This window comes from Lepidochelys kempii, chromosome 11 (assembly GCF_965140265.1).
Source record: "Lepidochelys kempii isolate rLepKem1 chromosome 11, rLepKem1.hap2, whole genome shotgun sequence".
In the NCBI taxonomy this organism is placed as follows: Eukaryota; Metazoa; Chordata; order Testudines; family Cheloniidae; genus Lepidochelys; species Lepidochelys kempii.
In genome coordinates this window covers 64,473,738-64,493,704 of record NC_133266.1, presented here as the reverse complement: position 1 = coordinate 64,493,704, position 19,967 = coordinate 64,473,738, and the positions used below count along the sequence as shown (strand labels likewise).

The following is a 19,967-nucleotide window of genomic DNA, read 5'->3' as shown; positions in this document are numbered from 1 at the left end:
CCTTCCCTCTATGTCATTTTTTCCCCTCCCATCACGCTGTGGCAGAGACATTGAATGCTCATGAGTACAACCTATGGCACAGTGAGATAAGGCTCAAGAAGTCTCTTTCCCTAAAAATCAAGAAAACTTATTATGTATAGATACTATGGGCCAGATCCACAGCTGGCATGAATCAGCATCATTTCACTGAATTTCAAGACAACCAGCTCTAACTACTCAAGATAAAATCCTCTTTGACAGCTGCATCACTCCAGTCAAACAGAAGGGGAACCTCTAGATCTGTAATGAAAGTTATGTTTTATTTCTGTAAAAGGCTGTACATGTACCTGGCAGTTTACAGAACACTTAAAAAAGAGATGTTTCTTGTGCAAAGAGTTTACAATCTAACTCAGACAAAAATACGATACATGAAAACCCTCACTCAAGGATGCAATTGGACACATCTTGGCCTCATGCTGTTCTGGAGCCTGTAACTCAGAATAACTTTTGCTAATACCTTTCTATCAATGTTCCTGTGAATCTAATACTCAGCAAGACAGGAACAAAGATATGCATGTATAAGCAATACACAAATAAAAGTATAATCCTTTCCAAAGACATTAGCAGTGTCAAGCTGACATAGCTTCGGAGAGTGCTATAATTCTTCTTCAGAGTAGCAGCCGTGTTAGTCTGTATTCACAAAAAGAAAAGGAGTACTTGTGGCACATTAGAGACTAACAAATGTATTTGAGCATAAGCTTTCATAAGCTGTAGCTCACAAAAGCTTATGCGCAAATAAATGTGTTAGTCTCTAAGGTGCCACAAGTCCTCCTTTTCTTTTTGCATAATTCTTCTGGTTATCTTGAAATGGTTTGCAGGCAGTTGGTTACCTGGCCTACATTTAGGTAAGTAAGTTGTCATCATATTTAAAACCCTTCACTCTCCCTATTGAGGAAAGCCTTGATCCTTACTTACGAGAACTTGACTCTGCATAGAGGCTCCATTATGAAAGGTCTGTAACTTAAAGAGACATGTTTCTGCTTTTGCTATGTTTTCTTCCATTTTGCTATCACCCAACACCAGGGTTACTCTTGTACAATATCCAAATGCGTATTATCCTTTCTTTGGGTTTTTAGCTTCTTTTCCACAAACTTTCCCAAGTACCTGCTGGTAGGATGCTGTCTCCATAGTCAGGACTAAAATAACCACTACAGGAACAAAAGACACCTAAGAGACTGCACAATTTCAAGTATAATAATAATAAAAAAAAAAGATGTTCAGCGAGATAAAATTGGCCTGATAGTTTCATAAATGAGATCTCTGCTGCTATCAATTGCCATAGCTCCATTATTTCTTCTTTAACATTGGTGACCTGTGCAAAAAGCGTAAGTGCTGTGGCATTGTTCTTTCCACGTTTTGAAAAGCAATTGTGTACTATTTAAATTGCCTCCTGTTAATGGCATCTTTTTCAATGAGAACGCTATGAAATTCCGGCCATATCTTCTCTACTTTCCTGACTAGCAATCAATTAGTATCTGAAGAGTCATCTTTAGATTTATGTATGAGAACCAATGCATGCTGGGATGGGACACTTTGGAGTTTATTTTATTTTGTGCGGATTATTAGCTACGAAAGAAGGATGTATGAAATAAACCGGCCTGTTCTTTACTTTAATACCAATACTTATCGGCAGATTCTGGCCTTCATTCCAGTCCCTATACATTGCTCCAGTAACAGGATCTGCCAGGGCTAGGAAGAATTGCCAAGGACAGGAGCAGTGTAGGACCAGTGTAAGCAGACGTATGCTGCCCTTACTCCTGGCAGACCCTGGCACAGTCTGAGGGAATTTGGGGCTGTGAGCAGCCCACTGGCAGTCCTGGGGAGACTGCCAGAAATTAGAGCTCATGATGAGAGCAGTTTCAGCTGCAGTTTCTGCAGCAACCCATAATCCATGCATCTCCCCTCCTGCTGGTTTGGGCTTTCTGTGCTGCATTTCTCAGGAGCTGTAGCACAGAATCATCCCCACAGCATATTAATGAAAGAATCCTAGAACCTGGGACACAGAAAATGCTGCTATCAAAACAAAGCTCCAACTCAGTTAGGGCTAGATTGTGCCAGGGAAGCACAGGTGCATCTCGAGAGGTGTGGAGTTGCACTGCCCCAAAGGCAAAAGGAGACAGGGTGCTGCATGGTGCAGAGGTGTTGGGGACCATTGCCCCATCTGATGTGGCTTATATCCTAGTGGCGGCTCAGAGGGAGGAGTCAGGGAATGAAGAGAGAGATTTTGACTTTTCCTTGTGCGTAAATTTAATAAATCCCTTAATACTTAGATGAGCCAAATTTGTGCCTTGATGCCACCTATGAACTTGAAGGGATGCGAGTGGTTCAGAAAAAATAATATGCAAAGGGGGATTGCTCCTTTTGTTCAGTATATGGCTGAGTTTGTGTATGTTCTTCAATATAGTTCTGCAGTGTTGAATCTGGTGTTGTGTCAAGTAAGCTCCTCTTTCTCTCTCTCTCTCTCATGGCTTTTACGCTATTAAAGTGTTTTCACTCTTTATTGTCAACTACCACACTTGCATTTTTCTAATGCTGGGGCTGTTGTTTGCCATTTTAAATCTTTAATTCTCTTGGTAGTCTGAGAAGTAGGGCATGGATTACTTATAGGGGAGTAAGCAAGCATTATTTCAGTCACAAGTGAGCAGACAAAACTTGCAAGATATAACATACTCCATAATCCTATAGTCCATCAGCTGAAGACCCAATTTACTCTGGATTTGGCAAAGTCAAGACGATAGCCAAAACACAACCCATCAGCTTTCGGCAAAACCAAGCTTGCCTTTGCTGTCTCTGTTCTATAGTCCCCTGAATAATAATTCTTTGTTAATTACTACAACAATATATTAAGTTTAACTTCACAAAGAGATGTCCATTGTTCCGGCTCGGGTCGTCAGCTGGAGTAAATGGACATAACTCCACTACTGTAAATGCATGGAGCGGGGCAGTTACCCCATTCTTGGGAAAGGCTAGGCTGACTGGGGAAGCAGCCACCGCTGGGGCCACGCCCCAGTCAGGCCACAGCTGGCTCTATAAAAGGACTGTGAGCCAGGAGCTGAGTCCGTGTCTCTCTGGCTCTGGAGAGAGAAGGACCAGGCTGTCTGGGAGAGAAGGGTACCAGGGGTAGAGCAGTGCTGGGGAAAGGCAAGAGGAGCTGGGGAGTTCCAGCCTGGCAACTCCCCAGGCTGCAGGCCATGGGCAAGGCCTAAAGCAGGTACTGAGGCTGCAGAGGGGCAGTCCAGGGTGAGACAGAGGCAGCTGGTCCGACCCCCTTGCCAGCCACGAGTGGTTTACAGACTGCAGCACAGGTGCCAACTTTTTTCTGGGCCGGTGGGTGCTCCCGCCTGCCCCACCGCTGCTCCAAAGTCCCCGCCCTAACTCCACCTCTATTGGACCCCTCCCCAAATCCCCGCCCCAGCCCCGCCTCCTCCCCCAAGCACACTGCATTCTCCCCCCTCCCTCCCAGGCTTGCCGCGCGAAACAGCTGTTTCGCGGCACAAGGGCTGGGAGGGAGGGGGGAGAAGCAGGATGCGGCAGCATGCTCCGGGGCGGAGGCAGAGCGGAGGCAAGCTGGGCCGGGGGGGGTGGAGCGGAGAGCTGCTGGTGGGTGCAGAGCACCCACCAATTTTTCCCCGTGGGTGCTCCAGCCCCGGAGCACCCACGGAGTTGGCGCCTATGGACTGCAGTCTGCCCCAGTGAGAGGGGGATAGATGACGACTGGAAGTAGCCACTGAGCCAAGGTGGAGGTAGAGGGGTGGGGGTTCCCCTGGGAGGGGAGAGCCAGAGTGTGGGTTACTACTGGGGGCAGAACCCTAAGGTAAAGGGGCACCGGAATCCAGAAGGGACATGGGGTGCCTGAGGCATGCGAGCAGCTGGCAGAAGGAGGTGCTCCATATGCTGGAGAGCTAATTCCCAGGATGACCAGCAGGAGGCGCTGCACTGGTGAGTCATCACTTTGCTACAATGCCACTATGACTATTTTTACTAGCTGAAGATCAGGCTCTCTGTTTTTACTGTGACTTTTTAAAGAATTTACAATACACAGGTTTCTAACCTTTCTGAGCAAAGACAAGTCACATTAGGAATAGGAAAGTACCAACTAGCGCAGCCTTGCTTTGGATCATTCTATGTTCCTGCTTTTCCCAACATGCCCAAGTGCCCTTCTTCAGGCATCTCTCAAATTCGTCTATATTCTGGGTCCTGTTTCTCCACTGCCAGGCATCTTGTGCCATCATTTACACCTGCGCGAAGCAAGGGCAATGGCGGTGCAAAATGCTACCAAAACGGAATGGTAGCACTTTGCATCTGCTCGGCACAGGTGCACGTGGCTGTTCATTCAGTCCAAGCTCCCTCCCACTTCCTAACATTTAATATTCTGTCCCTTGGATTTTGATCCCATTTGCGAGTGTGAACAAGGCCTCTCTCTGCTCGTAATCTGAACTGAACTGACAGCCATGGAGGGTGGCAGCACTAGAAATCTAATGTCTCTAGTTATCCACCAAACATGTGCAGCATAAGATGTATACTCATAATCCTAAAAACTGGCCTCCTCGAAGTTTCTTCTTTTCCAAGGAGGAGAATAAGTACAACTCATTTAATTAGCCGCGTTATTTTAAACTCTTGAGATCAGGTAACATCACAGTTCTCCTTGCTCTGCCTTCTCCAATTCATCAAAATCCTTTCTGCGGTATGGTTGGTCTCTACTGCTGGACAGGGCACTCCAGATAGGGTCAAACAAGCATCATAGACAGTAACTGTACCCCTTCTTTTGTATTGTATCCCTCTGTTAATAAAGGTGTCTCATGTGTTCTTCCTGCAGATCTGTAAACTAGGTTGCTGCCAGGCTGACGGAGGGAAGATAAGTGTTCAGACTCCACTGGGTGTGACACTTCCCACCAGCAAGATATAAAAGGCCTTTCAAGTAAAATAAAATGGAGGGGACAGAGAGGCAGGAATGAACCAATGTAAAACAAAATATGCCAGAAGCCATGAGTTGTTTTCTGCTGCCTCCTTTCCCAAATTTTCCCTTCCTGTGAAACCATGAGAAGAAACATGAAGGGAGTTAGTCACACTGCCTATGCACTAAATGTACTAATGGAAGACACTCAGGCTGAGACCTACGGTGATGAGCACAACATATTGAACAGAACAGAACAGGACTGTGGGACTCCCAGTTAACAAGTGATAAGGTCTTACCTGTTTAAGCAGAGGGGAGAGCTTCAAGGCTGCTGTGTCCTGTGGTTAAAGAACCAGGAAAGCTCTCTGGCTCCTGTGAAGAAATATAAACCAATATATTCCATTTATTCTCAGATGACATCACAGGGTGATTGATACTATATAAACTAAATAATGTCGCTGGCCAGGCCATTTCCCCATTACTATTTTCCAAAGACTGGTAATTTAAGATACAATAACCCAGATCCTCTGCTCCTCTGAATGCAGCAGGTGGGGGTAGCACCTACAAGGAGCTGTTTGTAGACTGGCCCTGGTAGAGACGCCTAGGAGCTGTTCTAAATGAAGCCAGTTGGTAATGTCCCCAAAAAGACATCTGTCAGATGGGGACAGCTGGAGCACAGCATGCTCCAGCCATGCCCCTACGCTGGGGAGCCTATGAACTGTCTATCCTGTCTGAGGATTTTCCCATCTTGGGGGAATCTTGAGCCATGGAGATACAGCCATTTATGAGGCTCATTCTCCCAACTATCCCTTTACTCTCCTCCACTCACAAAATCCTCACGTTGCACTAACTAGCCTGTTGGCTGAGAAGGGCCGGATAGAGTTCCCATTGGGGTCCAGCCAGGCTGCTGCTTAGTTAGACCTCTTGAGAGAATGATCTGAGATACATCCTCACCCCTACAGGAGGCTGAGCATTGCACTGCTTCCTCAGCAGAGTACAGAAGGAAACAATCAGGCTGAGGTCTCAGATTCAGATAACCCCTATCGGTCTGGGTTTTCCTACCAGAAGACCACCAGGGACTGGTCGCAGACCTGTTGTACTTTAACTTTAGTATGTCACTCATTACATTGGCCAGGTACACTGTTAAACCTGAAGTGTAAAACATCTGAATGGGTTTGCTATTCCTGAAGGTCCTGTTGATGTAGGGGATGCTTGCTGTGATTCCTGTTATTTTTTAATATTCGAATTGAGGATGAAAACATCACCCACCCCGTCCTTAACCACTGCCACCAGCACTCCCATTCATTTCAGGTTCTACATCCATAGCTGCTATTGTTGTTTTTTAACTCCTCCATGGACTCGACTTAGCCATCCTCTGGGACTCTTTTTCTCTCCCTCACATAGATCCCTTTGCCCATCTATCCCCTGCTTCTTCTGTGTCTCTTGCTACTATCTCACCACTATTGGGTTACCGCCTTCTCTTCTGCAGCTCCTGGCATTGGGGGCAGCTTTCCTCTATTTTATGCCTTTGACATTCTGGGCCATACCTCAGCGGGTGCCCAACACTTTCCATTATAAGATCCTGTTTTCAGTTGCTTATAACTTTATCAAACTAACAATTCAGGCTAAAATCTTCCATGCCCGATGTCTACCTTGTAGCATGTGATCACGTCATTAAAGACTATATTGTAATATAAAAGGGGCTGAAATAAAGTTACACAGGCAGCTTTAATTTGGGTGTGCGACGGGGTCTGCTTACCCCGCACTAGCCCAGACAGGGTTATGCCCATATTATTGACAGCGGAAGTCCCGCCTCCCCAGCGGGACTGGACAGGCTCCAAATGCTCTAGCAATATAAAGGGAGGAAGCCCAGCTCATCCTGGGCTGGAGACCGCAGGGGAAGGACCTGTCTGGGAAGCTCCGGTGGAGGGCCAGCCACAGCCCCTGACTGCACCGGGAATCAGAACCTCCCCAGGCCCGCCTGCACCCCAGCGATGGGAGGAGCCACAGGAGGTGACTGGCCCAACGGACCACGGAGAATCCGAAGGCTCATGGGAGACCCCAATGCAGATACTGGTAGGAAGTGACCCAGGGAGGGTGACAGAGTGGTACCTCCCACCTGGGAAACTTCAGCGTGTTTCGGTAGGACTCCCCTGCTGAGTCAGTGGCGAGTTGAAACGCCACTGTTAGGACCCTGGGTCGGGGCCCGGTGGAATTGGGTGGGCCCGGGCCCCCCTATTGGGGCCTCCACACCCCCTAGTGGGCACCCCACCTGCATTGACTCTTGCCGCTAGGCCACTCTGCCCTGCACTTAAGGGCTGTGCCATAGACTCTGGCCGCTAGGCCACACTGCCCTGCATCTAAGGGCTGCTCCATAGACTCTGGCCACTAGGCCACGCTGCCCTGACCCTTGGGGTGTAGATCGTCATAAGGTGTTTCCTAACTTTTCAGTGCTTGACTACATCTTCAATGTACTTTTAATATAGACTTGCGTGTGTTGTTGTTTCATATTCTTGGCACAGGTCTTTGTCAATTACAGTTTTACACCAACTGGTCTCATTGATTTTTAGCTTTGTTCTCCAGCAGTTGACAGGTTTTGTTTCTTAAATATTATACCTTGAAGAGGATGGTTTCATAAAACTTTGGCAGCAAGTTAATATCAGGTGACTTCTCTGTTCGACTCGGTAGAATCCACCATTCACATCTGTGCAGTAATTACTTACAGTGGAATTAGCGGAATTAGTGGAAATAAGGCTCCAGCCTGCATTGATTTTACCCATCCACTGGATGCAGAGGAATTTTATAATAAACTAATTAAATTTGCTCTGGCTCGGCAGAACAATCAATGCTGTGGAGAAGATGAGCATATTCAGCACTTACAGCCCTGCTAGGCCTTCTGATGCATGGCTGATGCAAAATAATGCTAAAAGGTCTGATCTGTGGGAGGGGGAATATATATCTATATGAATAGCTATAAAGAGTAGACTGAGATTTTAGAGAAGAATATAAACTAAAGCAGGAACAGATCTGTAACCTGTAAATTGATTCACGGGATGACATTAATAAGAAAATTAGTATGGCAGGTGAACAGGCTGTTGTTTTAAACAACTAGCACTTTCAAGCTGTCCCCTAAGACCAGAGCTGGACATATGCTCTTAAATGCCCTAAACTGTATGAAGTCCTTATTATTTCTTGCCACTGGCAAATATTTACTGCACTGATAAACTGTCTGCATCAGAACAGTGGAAATCCTGGACTGCAAAAATATGCCAGGCTATAATTTACACCCCTCCCGCTTACACCCACCCCATCCTCTTGTTTTTGAACACAATGGGGCAGATCCTCAGCTGGTGTACATGGTCACAGCTCCACAATAAAGCTATGACGATGTACACCAGCTGATGATCCACCCCAAGGAGTTCATGACCTGCTGTCACTATGACCTTGAAAATGAAAACTTCCTTTATCAAGATTTGCTCACTTACCACAATGAAATAAACCTTGCTGAAGTTTTGCTTGGAAATAATGCAGTAACTTTCATAGAATATCAGGGGTGGAAGGGACCTCAGGAGGTCATCTAGTCCAACCCCCTGCTCAAAGTAGGACCAATCCCCAATTTTTGCCCCTGATCCCTAAATGGCCCCCTCAAGGATTGAACTCACAACCCTGGGTTTAGTAGGCCAATGCTCAAACCACTGAGCTATCCATCTCCCCCCCATGGTACTTTCTCTCAGTACACTGAGCAGATTGTCTGTTGACACAGATTATTTTTGTGTGCCTGTAAAGCATAATGCTGAATGAGGAGTGTCGCGTAGTAGCTAGAAAAAGAAACCTGTATTCTGTTCCTGGCTCTGCTGTGTGGCCTTGGGCAAGTCATTTCAGCTCGGTGCCTCAGTTTCCCCATCTGTAAAATGGGAATAATGATCCTTCCTTTCTAACGCAGTGTAGTTGTAGCCTATCAGTCCTCATCCTCAAATGAAATCTGCACACTTTCAAAAGATGAGCCTAGGAACTGAAATTCATCACTATGCTAGACACTAAAAATCGTGGACTGAACAGACACTGGATTTATGGCTTATTACAACAATCTTTAACCACTAATCCCCTTTTGGTCCTATGACTGCAGATGGGTTAATGGGCTACTCTACCTTGAAAGGTCCCTTTACAATATGTGTTAACTGCTTACGCTAAACAATCTGTTCCACCTTGCACGTAGCTGTGGCATTTAGAGTATCTTCCCCAGACCTGAAGAAGAGCTCTGTGTGGGTTGAAAGCTTGACTCTCTCACCAGCAGAAGCTGGTCCAATAAAAGATACAACCTCACCCATCTTGTCTCTCTAATTTCCCTTCTATGGCACTCTGACATCCGCAGTAGGGCTGTTATTTTTTCTCACAGTAGCAGAGACCTTAGACCCAGGTGAAAAACTCCATTTTCAAACAGAATGTAAGAACCTTCCTATACCTGCAGGGCATCACTTAGGATACACTGTTATTTTTAATGTCAAGTGCACCAAAATGAAGGTCAAACACATCTGAATGTCAGCTGGTGCTGAGGAGAGCTTCAGCAAAAGCTTGAGATCTGGAGTCCAGATAACGATGGTATAAATCGAGGCTCAAATGAAATCGAGAGAGTTACACAGATTTACACCAGCTGAGGAGCTGGCCCTGAATTTTGGAAAGGTTTGCCGTGGGACCTTTGGTTCTACTTCTGAACCAAAGATCAGTGCCAAGCGCCCTCCAGTCTGAGAAAGAGTGAGATCTACAAGGAAACTATTGACACCCATTTGCTGTACAAATCTACTCTACTGGATTATGAAGAGTATATAAGTCAGTGCACTTCTCCTTGCTACCAACATTTCTGCCATTGAGAGCTGGATTAACAACACTGTTGGAAAATACTCACTATCCAGCCAGTTTATTCAAGCACTAATGCTCCGAAAACAAGCAGCGCAACATTTGTCAATATAAATCTATTTATTCTAAAAGCTATTAAATTACTTCTGTGTTACGAATGACTGGATTACTCGAACACTTCTTCATTCCCAGTGGTGAAGCAGCACCACTTGTCCAATGACAGGAAAAGGATACAGTCTAAAAAGCCCCTTTGCCCTAAAGTGATCCATGGCAAATTCTTCATTGGGCAAGAAACTTGAGAAAAGTTTGCTGGGGTGAAAAGACATCTCTGGACCACTACTATTCATCTGAACATGTAGTGACTGAGACTCCGCAATGGAGACTGGGGCAGTTTGGTTGCAATCGTGTGGAAGAGTCAAAGCTCTCTCAGCACCCAAGAATCCCTCAGCTGCAGCCGGAAATATGCTGCAGACTGTGTTTAATCATTTATCGAACGCCAGGCTAGTACCATCAGGGACACTGGCACCAGGGGGGACGGTTTTTTCACCCTCTTGGCAGGAAATACCTTCGCTACATTAGTGGGAACCCATGAGAAAGTAGCAAAGAAATGAAATGGAGAAGGAAGAGGATGGCAAAGGGTAAAATGAGTACATCCGTTTTTTCCCCCACAGCTTGCTTAAACAGCCTTGCTAGGACCCTGAGGGGACTGGAGTTTCAGGAAACACTCACTGTGTTACAGAGACACAGACAACTGCGGTAGTAGATGAAACTTTAGGGTGTCCGCTTTCTACAAATGGTATATCCGTTTTTATAATGAGGAGCAAAGGAAATTGTAAAGATGATAATTAGTACCCAGGTGCTTGCAACCTTTTTGCAGCGTATACCAGGGTAGATGGGTCATTAACATTCCATTTTTCCCCCTTTGTAGCCAGCATAGGTCTGGGGCTGTTTTCCAAATGTTGTCAAGAGAAATTTTAATACATTGCTTGAAAGATACACCACCTGCTATTTTATTTCTATAATTTATAATGAACGCCTATAAATTCCTATGGTAGCTTAAAGAAAAGGAGGACTTGTGGCACCTTAGAGACTAACCAATTTATTTGAGCATAAGCTTTCGTGAGCTACAGCTCACTTCATCAGATGCAAGTCCTCCTTTTCTTTTTGCGAATACAGACTAACACGGCTGCTACTCTGAAACCTATGGTAGCTTAAGAGACAAGTAAAATGCATTGCTGACTTTTTTTTTTCCCCCCTCGGTTCATCAGCAAACCAGGAAAAGTTTAAGTCACTTTAAGTCCTTGGTCAGAGGCACAGTAAAAACATTCTCCCTAGCAGTCCGAATATATGTTTGGTCTCTCAGAGAAAAGTATCATAAGATTTTCACTGCCACTTGAGTGCCACTGCTGATACATGAGTGGATTGCAATTTTTGCCATTCACTCTTAAGAGCCTTAGGCTTCTTGAGACGGCCACGAAATTGGTAGCATCTATTTGGGGTAGAGGAAAACGAGTCAAGGAAGGATTTAAAAAAAAAAAAAAAAGGACTAAGGGAAACTTTCATATTCCCCGACCCAGGACACACAGGCTGTACTGTGCCAACATCCATGGAAACCTCACAGGAAAACATATCTCCACAGGGTGAAAGAGGAAATTCCTTGGAAACTCCTTCTCAGAGAGAGAGATAGTGAGGTAAAATGAGTCCCTTAATAAGAGGGAGACCTACAATAGTGCTGTAGATTAGATCTTAAAGTGAGCTGACCTCTTCCTGGTTTGCTGATGACCAGAGGAAAAAAGAGTCAGAAATTCATTTCACTAGACTCTTAAGCTACCATAGGAATTTATTGGTATTCACCATACAATAAATTATAGAAATAAAATAGCAGGTGGCATATTTTTTCAAGTAATATATTAAGATTCCTCTTGACAGCATCAGGAAGAAGCGATTATTTGAGACTAGGTTATCAAGAGAAATCTGGGTAATTATTACCATCAGAATGCCACTTACTTATCTCAGAGTCACACACTGGAAAGACTTTGCTTCCACTTCTGGAGCCAGAAATCCCCACCTTAGTGCTGTGGGCATTCCTCATGTCGGGCCCCTCACTTATTTTTGCGTTACCACTCAGCACCAAATACTCCCAAAATTCCAGTACCAAGGGGTAAATGAGAAGTGAGTGCATACATGTTCCATTTGTATAATTAAAAAGGAGGAAAGAATCCTAATTCTGGGAGAATAACTGTGCTAGAGAAAAAAGAAAAGGAGGACTTGTGGCACCTTAGAGACTAACAAATTTATTTGAGCATAAGCTTTCTAAGGTGCCACAAGTACTCCTTTTCTTTTTGCGAATACAGACTAACACGGCTACTACTCTGAAACCTGTGCTAGAGAAGTTATAAATACCATATTTAATCTTTCCTTGGGTTGAGAACCCTTTCTGAAATACAATAATCCTCGGTGAGGCTGTGACTGCTAAAGCAAAATTCATGCTGACATGAGGAAGTTCTTAAACAGCGCTTGTCTGGCACATAAAGCTGTGATGCACCAGGGCTCTTGCTGTCTGAGCCGTGAGTGACATCATCAGCAAAGAAAATACACCAATGTCTCCCGCTTTCATCAACTTGCAGCAGCCTTTAGGATAGTGGTCAGCCTAGGAGTTTTGAAACGAACAGAACAGTTTCCTGGTGCTCAGATACCAACAGGCAACACTGGAGGGTTGTGCTGCTCCTGGGCATCAAAGAGGCTGAAGAGGGGTGGCTGAGGGAGAAAAGCGCAGTGATCAAAGAGGAAGGCGCACCAGGCCTCGAGCGCCAGGAGGGTGCCTGGTTCATCTTCCGGCCCTGTGCCTCACACCCGTCCCTGCTGTGGCAAGGACCGTCACTTGAGAAGTGGACTCTTTAGCCACTTGTGATGCTGCAGCGTGACACGCAGAAACTGAACTACTTTGGTGCGGACATCATTTGTCTTTCAGGACGGACGGCTGCCATCTCAGATAGCATTGTAATTACTGCGGGAGGTCCAGAGATGGAATAGGTTAGATCAGACTACATTTTTGGACACCAATAGGAGGTGCTGTGCTGGGAAAGAGAACCGATCTGATTAGGAAGAAATGAACAGGGACTTCTGGGCAGAGCCATTCCAAGCCTTACCTCCCATATAGCTGGAAATCACCCTCCTTTCTCTTTTGACTAGTCTCAGGGTATATCTACACAGCAGGATCCCGCCTCAGTGAGTCTCAGAACCCAGGTCTACAATCCAGGGTTACCATCCTCCTTAGGCTTCAGAGCCTGAGTTCCAGCCTGAGCCCAATGACAGCCTACAAAGCTCTTTTTAGCACTGTAGCATGAGCCCTGCAAGCTCCAGTCTGGAGACCTGGGCTCCAAGGCTGGCTGACGCAGGATCCTGCTTGCTGGTCAGATGTACCCTAAGCTGCTGGCTCCCTTTCCTGCTGCTGTGGGTCTTGCCCCTGACTCAAACAGGGAAGAAGTACCATAAATCCAACTGCACAGGCCTTAGAGTAAAAGAAAATACATAGCCATCTTATTTTTAAAAACTTTAGATATTCCCTAATTTAGCTTTCCCATATTCCCAAACCCACTGAAGATTCACAGTAGCATTGTCGATGCCTGGGGATTCAGGAGGCTCGCAAGAAAGATTGGGGGAGGAAACTGATTTCGGGGGAAGGCTTCTTCTGCGGTGGCAGGTGGGGCGGGGAAGGAAGGAGAGAAGATAGAGGTAAAAAGCAAGACTACTTCAGAGAGGAAAGACAAAAGCTTCATTGACTTGGCTCCCTTTCCTCACCTGAGGATCCTTTTTGTTTTTCCCTCCAGACATTCCTATGCTCCGACTTTAAAGGTAGGCGTTTTCTCTTCAGATTGCTGTATGCCAAACTGAAAATGATATTTCAGTGACCTGACATACATGCCAAATGGTAAGAGAGGGTAAAAATACACTGTACTTCTATAGGTGTTTTTATTTTTTTAATCAGAAGGATCCCACAGCAATTTAAAAGAATTAATTAATTAAGTCTTACAAGATGACTGTAAAGAAAACATAGCAATTCTCATTTTACGGGTGAGTAAATTGGGAAAGATTAAGTGAGTTATTGTCTGAGCCGGGGCTAGAATCAAGATCTCCTGATGCTCAGTTCCCCGCTCTTACCACTAGGCTAACATACACAACACCATAGTTGTCTTTTATGCTATGTGGTGTACAATTCTAAACTCAGTCTCTTCCGATGTGTGCATTAATGCAAACTGCGTTTTATGACAAAGGGAATACACAACATTATAGTCTGTAGTGTAGAATTAAGCATTTACAAAGTACTTTTAATCTTCAACAGGTTTGAGAATATATGGGAAAGTTAAATTAGGCTCTATCTAGAGTTTTTTGTTTTTTTTAAATCAGCTGTCTATATTTTTTCTCTCACCCAAAGGCCTGTGCAGTTGGATTCATGGTAATTAAGTCTTGTTACACAGATAGTAGCCACCACTGTGAGCTGCACCTGGGCAAACTTCACTGCAGCAGTGTTAAAACCATGTTTACACTGCAGGTTTGCAGGGCATATTTATGGCAAGGCCCAAGACGCCCAGCTTAGAGGTAGAGGAACACAAACAAATATTTCTAATATTCTCTACCCAGCATCTAAGCTACTACTTCTGTAAAATATGTGGCAGCTACAGAACACAATGTGGTGTGACACACAGGTTTTACTGGGTTCACTTGAGAGGAACGACATAATTTACTCACTCCATAGCACATCACACTAACATATATTACCTACATATAAATTAGCAACTGCAGAGAAGCTGAGAGGGTTTAAATCTCTGAGCTTCTAAATCTCCTTCAAAGTGTTTATCTCTGTTAGAAATCTTAAATGGGGGAGTGGCTCTGCCATGGAACAAAGCAGAGTTAATCAAAGGAAAGGCTCTTGGGAAGCCAAGAACTGTAGCCTCCTGTTTTTTGCCAGGTCTGTTGATCTTTCATGGAATCATAGAAAATTAGGGCAAGAAGAGACCTCAGGAGGTCTTCTAGTCCAACCCTCTGCTCAAAGCAGGACCGACAGAGTCTCAAGATATCACCTCCCTTCTTTACCTCTTTGATATAGCATTGCCTGAGTTTTCGGAAATCCAACTGATACGGCCAGGCTTTGTCCCCTCTGACAACTGAAACACCCAGCATGCTACTGCACCAGTTAAAAGACAGTGGGCTATATCCTCAGCTGATATGAATCCAAGTATCTCCACTGATGTCAACAGAGTTGGGCCAATTTACGCTAGCTGAGGACCCGCCCAAGTGTGTCTCACCTTTAGTAAGAACAGACATCCTAGTGCACACAATTTTAAACACTTCAGAAACCTTAAGAGAAGTTTAAGCTGGCCTTGTTGAGGAGGCAAGTGTGTGGGTCGGGACAGATGTCTGTAGAAAAGGAAGTGATCTCAGTCTAGCAAGGCCCGGAGCCTGCCAGTGATACCTCCATAAAGTCCATTAACAAGCATTTTGGGGGAGGATCAGCTCCTCCTCCTCATCTGGGCAAGATGAGCACCCAAATAGGATAAACGATGTTGTTTTATTCTCTGGTTGATGAAGGCTGATGTTAGCAAAAAGCCTCTCTCGCCTGTGTTGTTGTGTTGGCTGTCTGCTGCCAGGACACCTACACAATGAAGTTCCTCTTAACATCCATCTGATAGGCTTGTGGAGAGAGAGGAACATTTTGATAGCTTTTGCCAATGCAAGTCACACCGCATGCGAGTGATAGCTCGGTTCTGAGTGCTCACCAGTGGCAGCCATAAACACCATGTGAAACAGACAGAGTTAATGGAATACCAATTGTGCACTCAGCATCACAATCTCTCCTCTGCTGAAATCAGGACATAGATCCAGCCCTAACCCATCGTCCTGACTATCCTTCATTACAGAGCCTACCCATTTGTTCGCCCACACGTAGTACACTCAGTCACACAGGGCTAGCAAGCTGAAACAAGATTTGTCCAACTTCAGGCATTTGGCCTGCAACTCAGGTTTTTAGGGTCGCTCCCAGTACACGGCTGCCAAAATCTCTGGACTTTATTAGCACCATGGTTGTGGGTTCTGCACACAGTCACTGCACCTTTGTAAGTGATGCTGAGGGAGAAAAGAGGTGAGTTCTGTCCAGGCAGGTTGCAGAAAGACAGACACTGAATCCCTGAGACCCACCCTGGCCTGAATCTGCATAAAATGGAGCCTTATTTGAATTTTCATTATTTGAAAAAACATACTGGCGATCATATTTCCCCCAAATGACAGTAAAGCCAGCCAGTTTGGGCTGATAGGAAAATTTCAAGCTTCACATGTTCTCATCGTAGGCAGGTATAGGAGGAATGATACAAAGTTATAAATATACTGGCAGGATCAGTCAGAATTTTGATGTAAAATAGGATTTCAAACAGGGGCTAGTGCCTCCAAAGCAGTCCGAGTGCTTTTTGGGAGGCTCATAAACAAGTGCTTGGATCTTCCCTGTAAAGTATGCACACACATCAAATGAACTGCGGAAGGGTTTGAACATGTACTGAAAGGGTCACCAGCTTCAGTGAGATATAGACATGTTCAGTTCTTTTATTCATAGATTTTAAGGCAAGTATAATAACCTAATCTGATCTCCTGTAAAACACTGGCCATAAGAAAGCATCTGCGTTCCAATTCAATGCCGGCACCTCTGTCTCTTCCCTTCCCTCACCCATGCCCTTGGAACTAAGAACATTAATTGTTCAAAAAGTACAGGAGGACTTGTGGCACCTTAGACTAACCAATTTATTTGAGCATAAGCTTTCGTGAGCTACAGCTCACTTCATCGGATGCATTCATTAACTGAATGCATCCGATGAAGTGAGCTGTAGCTCACGAAAGCTTATGCTCAAATAAATTGGTTAGTCTCTAAGGTGCCACAAGTACTCCTTTTCTTTTTGCGAATACAGACTAACACGGCTGCTCCTCTGAAACCAACCATTAATTCTTCAGTGCTTCTAGCCTTCATGAGTCCTGGAAGATGCAGCCCCAACTCATTTTTGAACCCAGATACCATGCAAACTACTGCAGTCTTTAAACCACAATTTGAGGACTTCAATAGCTCAGCCATAGGTGAGAGGTTTATCACAGGAGTGGGTGGGTGAGATTCTGTGGCCTGCGTTGTACAGGAGGTCAGACTAGATGATCATAATGGTCCCTTCTGACCTTAATATCTATGAATCTATGTTAATCAGCATCACTGCCACCACAATAAATGGCGCAAAGGGACACTCTGACAGCAGGGAAACAACGATTACACTTACCAGCTGTGTTTTGGTTTTGTAGGCACTTGGATGTACATCCCATCGTTACTTTGCTCTTTCGGTCTGCTCCATTCTTGTGAAGGATCCTTGTTTGTATTTCAGTACTTTGCTCGCTCACAAGAACAGGGCAGGCAGGCAATCAGCATGAAGGGATGGAATGATGTGTCCATAAATAAACCTAGTGACCTGGATTTGCTCCTATTAAGTTGTCAACCAGGGAAATTTGAATTTTAATAAAGTTGCTGCCTTGTTATTTCTGTCTGTCTTAGGCACCTCTGGTTTTGGTATCTAAGTGCTGATGAGTGGATAGATATTCCAGAATTTTTAAGCTATGTATAAATTTAAGCCTCCAAGCACTGGAGTATAAATTAAATGTAGAGGTGACAAGGTTGGCATAAGTGAATGTATGCACTGACAGAGTAGAAGGGCAGGAGTATAGGAGGAAAAGTACTACAAGGATTTAATATTGTACATGATAAAGTAGGAGGCTTGATTTATTTTATTTATTCTTATATCGCCCTTCTGACCCACTTGTCATATGAACTACAACAATTAGAACTCACATTGATTTGCCAGGACAGCTGGGCAGGAAACAGTTTTCCCACCCCAGAAGAATTTTTGAGATTTTGAAAAATTTTCACATTCTGTATTAGAACAAAGTCCAAATTGTAATTTTTTTCACAAACTGAAAATCGGAAATTAAAAAAAAACCCCATAAATCTCAGAGCAGGTCAACAGAAACATTTTCTTTCAATAATTTGGAATAATTTTATTGCAAGTTTTTGTAGACAATAAATGAACTTACATTTCAAAACAAAAAGTCATTTTGGTCTGTCCTGCCTGCATTTGACTTTCAATGTCTTTGCTCCCCATCTGTACCTAGTAAAGGACCAATGTCCAGAAGCAGTCTTGGATAGCAGCTTGATGCTCTCTGCTGAAGAAATGGGAGGTGTGAAGGGGCAGGGTTTGGATTAACTGTTTTGTGTGAAAAGGGAAAAAAATGATGCTGTTAAAGCTTGAAAAGCTGGGAAAAAACCTGTTTGTGAGAACTACAATGATGTTCTCTCTCTGTGACACAGTCATCGCAAGATCTACTGGTTTACCAAACTATGTGCTCCCATTGAATTCATTAGGTGCTGGATCAGGTCTGACATGATTTCTACACAGGTTAATTTAGAACTATTTAAACACCTGACAAACCATACAACATAAAGAGCCATTCCAAGTTTAAATTGAAATTCAAGGGCCAGGAGTTTCAAATGGGACTAAGGAAGTTAGGCACCCAGCTCCCATTGGATCTCAATGGGAATTAGGTGCTTAATTCCATTAGGCACCTTTGAAAATCCTAGCCTCAATGACACAAAGTCAATGAGGCAATCTCCCCATGAACGCCTTTCAATAGGAAGAGTAGGGGGCAAACAATAGATTACTTTCCATCTTAAATCTAGTTAAGTTTATGAATGTGGTGTGGTACCAATAAAAGCAACAAAACATCAAGGCCCTCAAATTGAGACACCCTTCAGAATGCCCTCTCAGGAAGATTTCTAATGACGTTTCTTTGCAATGATTCACAAATGAAACTGGACTTTGAATGAGCAACCCAACATTTAAAGCGGATAAGAAATGCTGACATTTAAGAATCTCAGCATGCTCTCTGAACTCCCCTCTCCAATTAGATTAAGGGGGTAACATATACTGACTTATAACACGGAAATATAAAAAGGGAGGGTTGCTGAATGGGAAAATTAAAGGCTTTATTTTAATGATTTGTAATTGTGGATAGTGAATGAGTACAGATGAGGTAACAGGCCAAGGCCTTGCTCGCGTAAGTGTGGTTTTTCCAATTCTTCTTTATATAGAATTGCTGATCTGCTTAAAAAGCTGTTATTACTGACAGAACAAAGGTAACATTGTGCTGGGCGTTTTGAGGTAAAAAAACACACAAATCTGGTAACCAAAAAACCCCCTTTTTCTGGGAAGACCCAGGGCAGAGTTACATAAAATGACTTGAGCCAGAAACTGCAAAGCCAGTAGTACAAATGCTGGTTGGGTAACTGAAGCTTGCGAATGTGTAATGTACATGTTACCTAAACTCAAAGGGTTGATGTACTACAGGCTAACTGGATAAAGATTAAGTAACCTGTATTGTAGAAATGTACAAAAGACCTAAGTGAACATGGACCCAAACCGGAGAAACACCAAACCAGAAAATAAAGGACGGGCCTGAAGGGCCGGAACAAAGGATCAGAAAAGCCAGTAACTATCCTAGAAGGTAGAAACACTTTCTGGTGCCCCAGAATGTGGTAACTTGGGGCCATTTACCAATTTCTGTCTTGTCCGTTACTCTTCTGGCATAAATTTATGTCCAGACACTATAAATTGCAATAATTCTGTCTGAAATTGTATAAAGACAAACATTAAGTAAGCCTAAATTGAGTGGACTCATGATTCAGTTTCCCAACTCTTCCCCCCAACATTGGTGTCCCTAGGAGAGCATGAGTCCAAGACATCTTACTGTCACTTCTGTGTCTTAGGGATTGCGACCTGAAGATTCTGGGTATTTAACAAGTTTTGGGAGGTTGTAGGGAGCAGTGGCTCTGGCCTCCAGCCATGGTTTTGTCAAACACCAGGAAAAGAAAGTAAGTTCTCATAATCATGATGGAAGAGTATGTTAATATAATCTCCCAGGGAGGGGGATTTGATAGAAAAGTTGTAGTCAAGGAAGAGCCTAGGGATATGGTGAAAAAGACTTATAAGAGTAATGTTGTGAATAAGAATACAAAATTACTCAAGATAGTTAAGTCCAAAGCTGATGGTGAAGAGTTAGAAGGGGACCTCACAAAACTGGGTGACTGGGCAACAAAATGGCCGAT

At 44.2% G+C, this 19,967-nt stretch overlaps 1 protein-coding gene across 23 annotated transcripts in view; it reads right to left on the bottom strand.

Moving 5' to 3' along the window:
- MAP2 (microtubule associated protein 2) overlaps nt 1-19,967 on the bottom strand; it is a 341,589-nt gene that overhangs the window by 140,958 nt on the left and 180,664 nt on the right. For 22 of the 23 annotated variants that reach the window (XM_073306664.1, XM_073306661.1, XM_073306670.1 and 19 more), the window contains one exon: nt 5,233-5,305. The exons of the other annotated variant lie outside the window; for it this stretch is intronic. The gene's annotated coding sequence lies outside the window, so the exon portion shown is untranslated. The remainder of the gene's footprint in view (nt 1-5,232; nt 5,306-19,967) is intronic. 23 annotated transcript variants of the gene reach the window in all.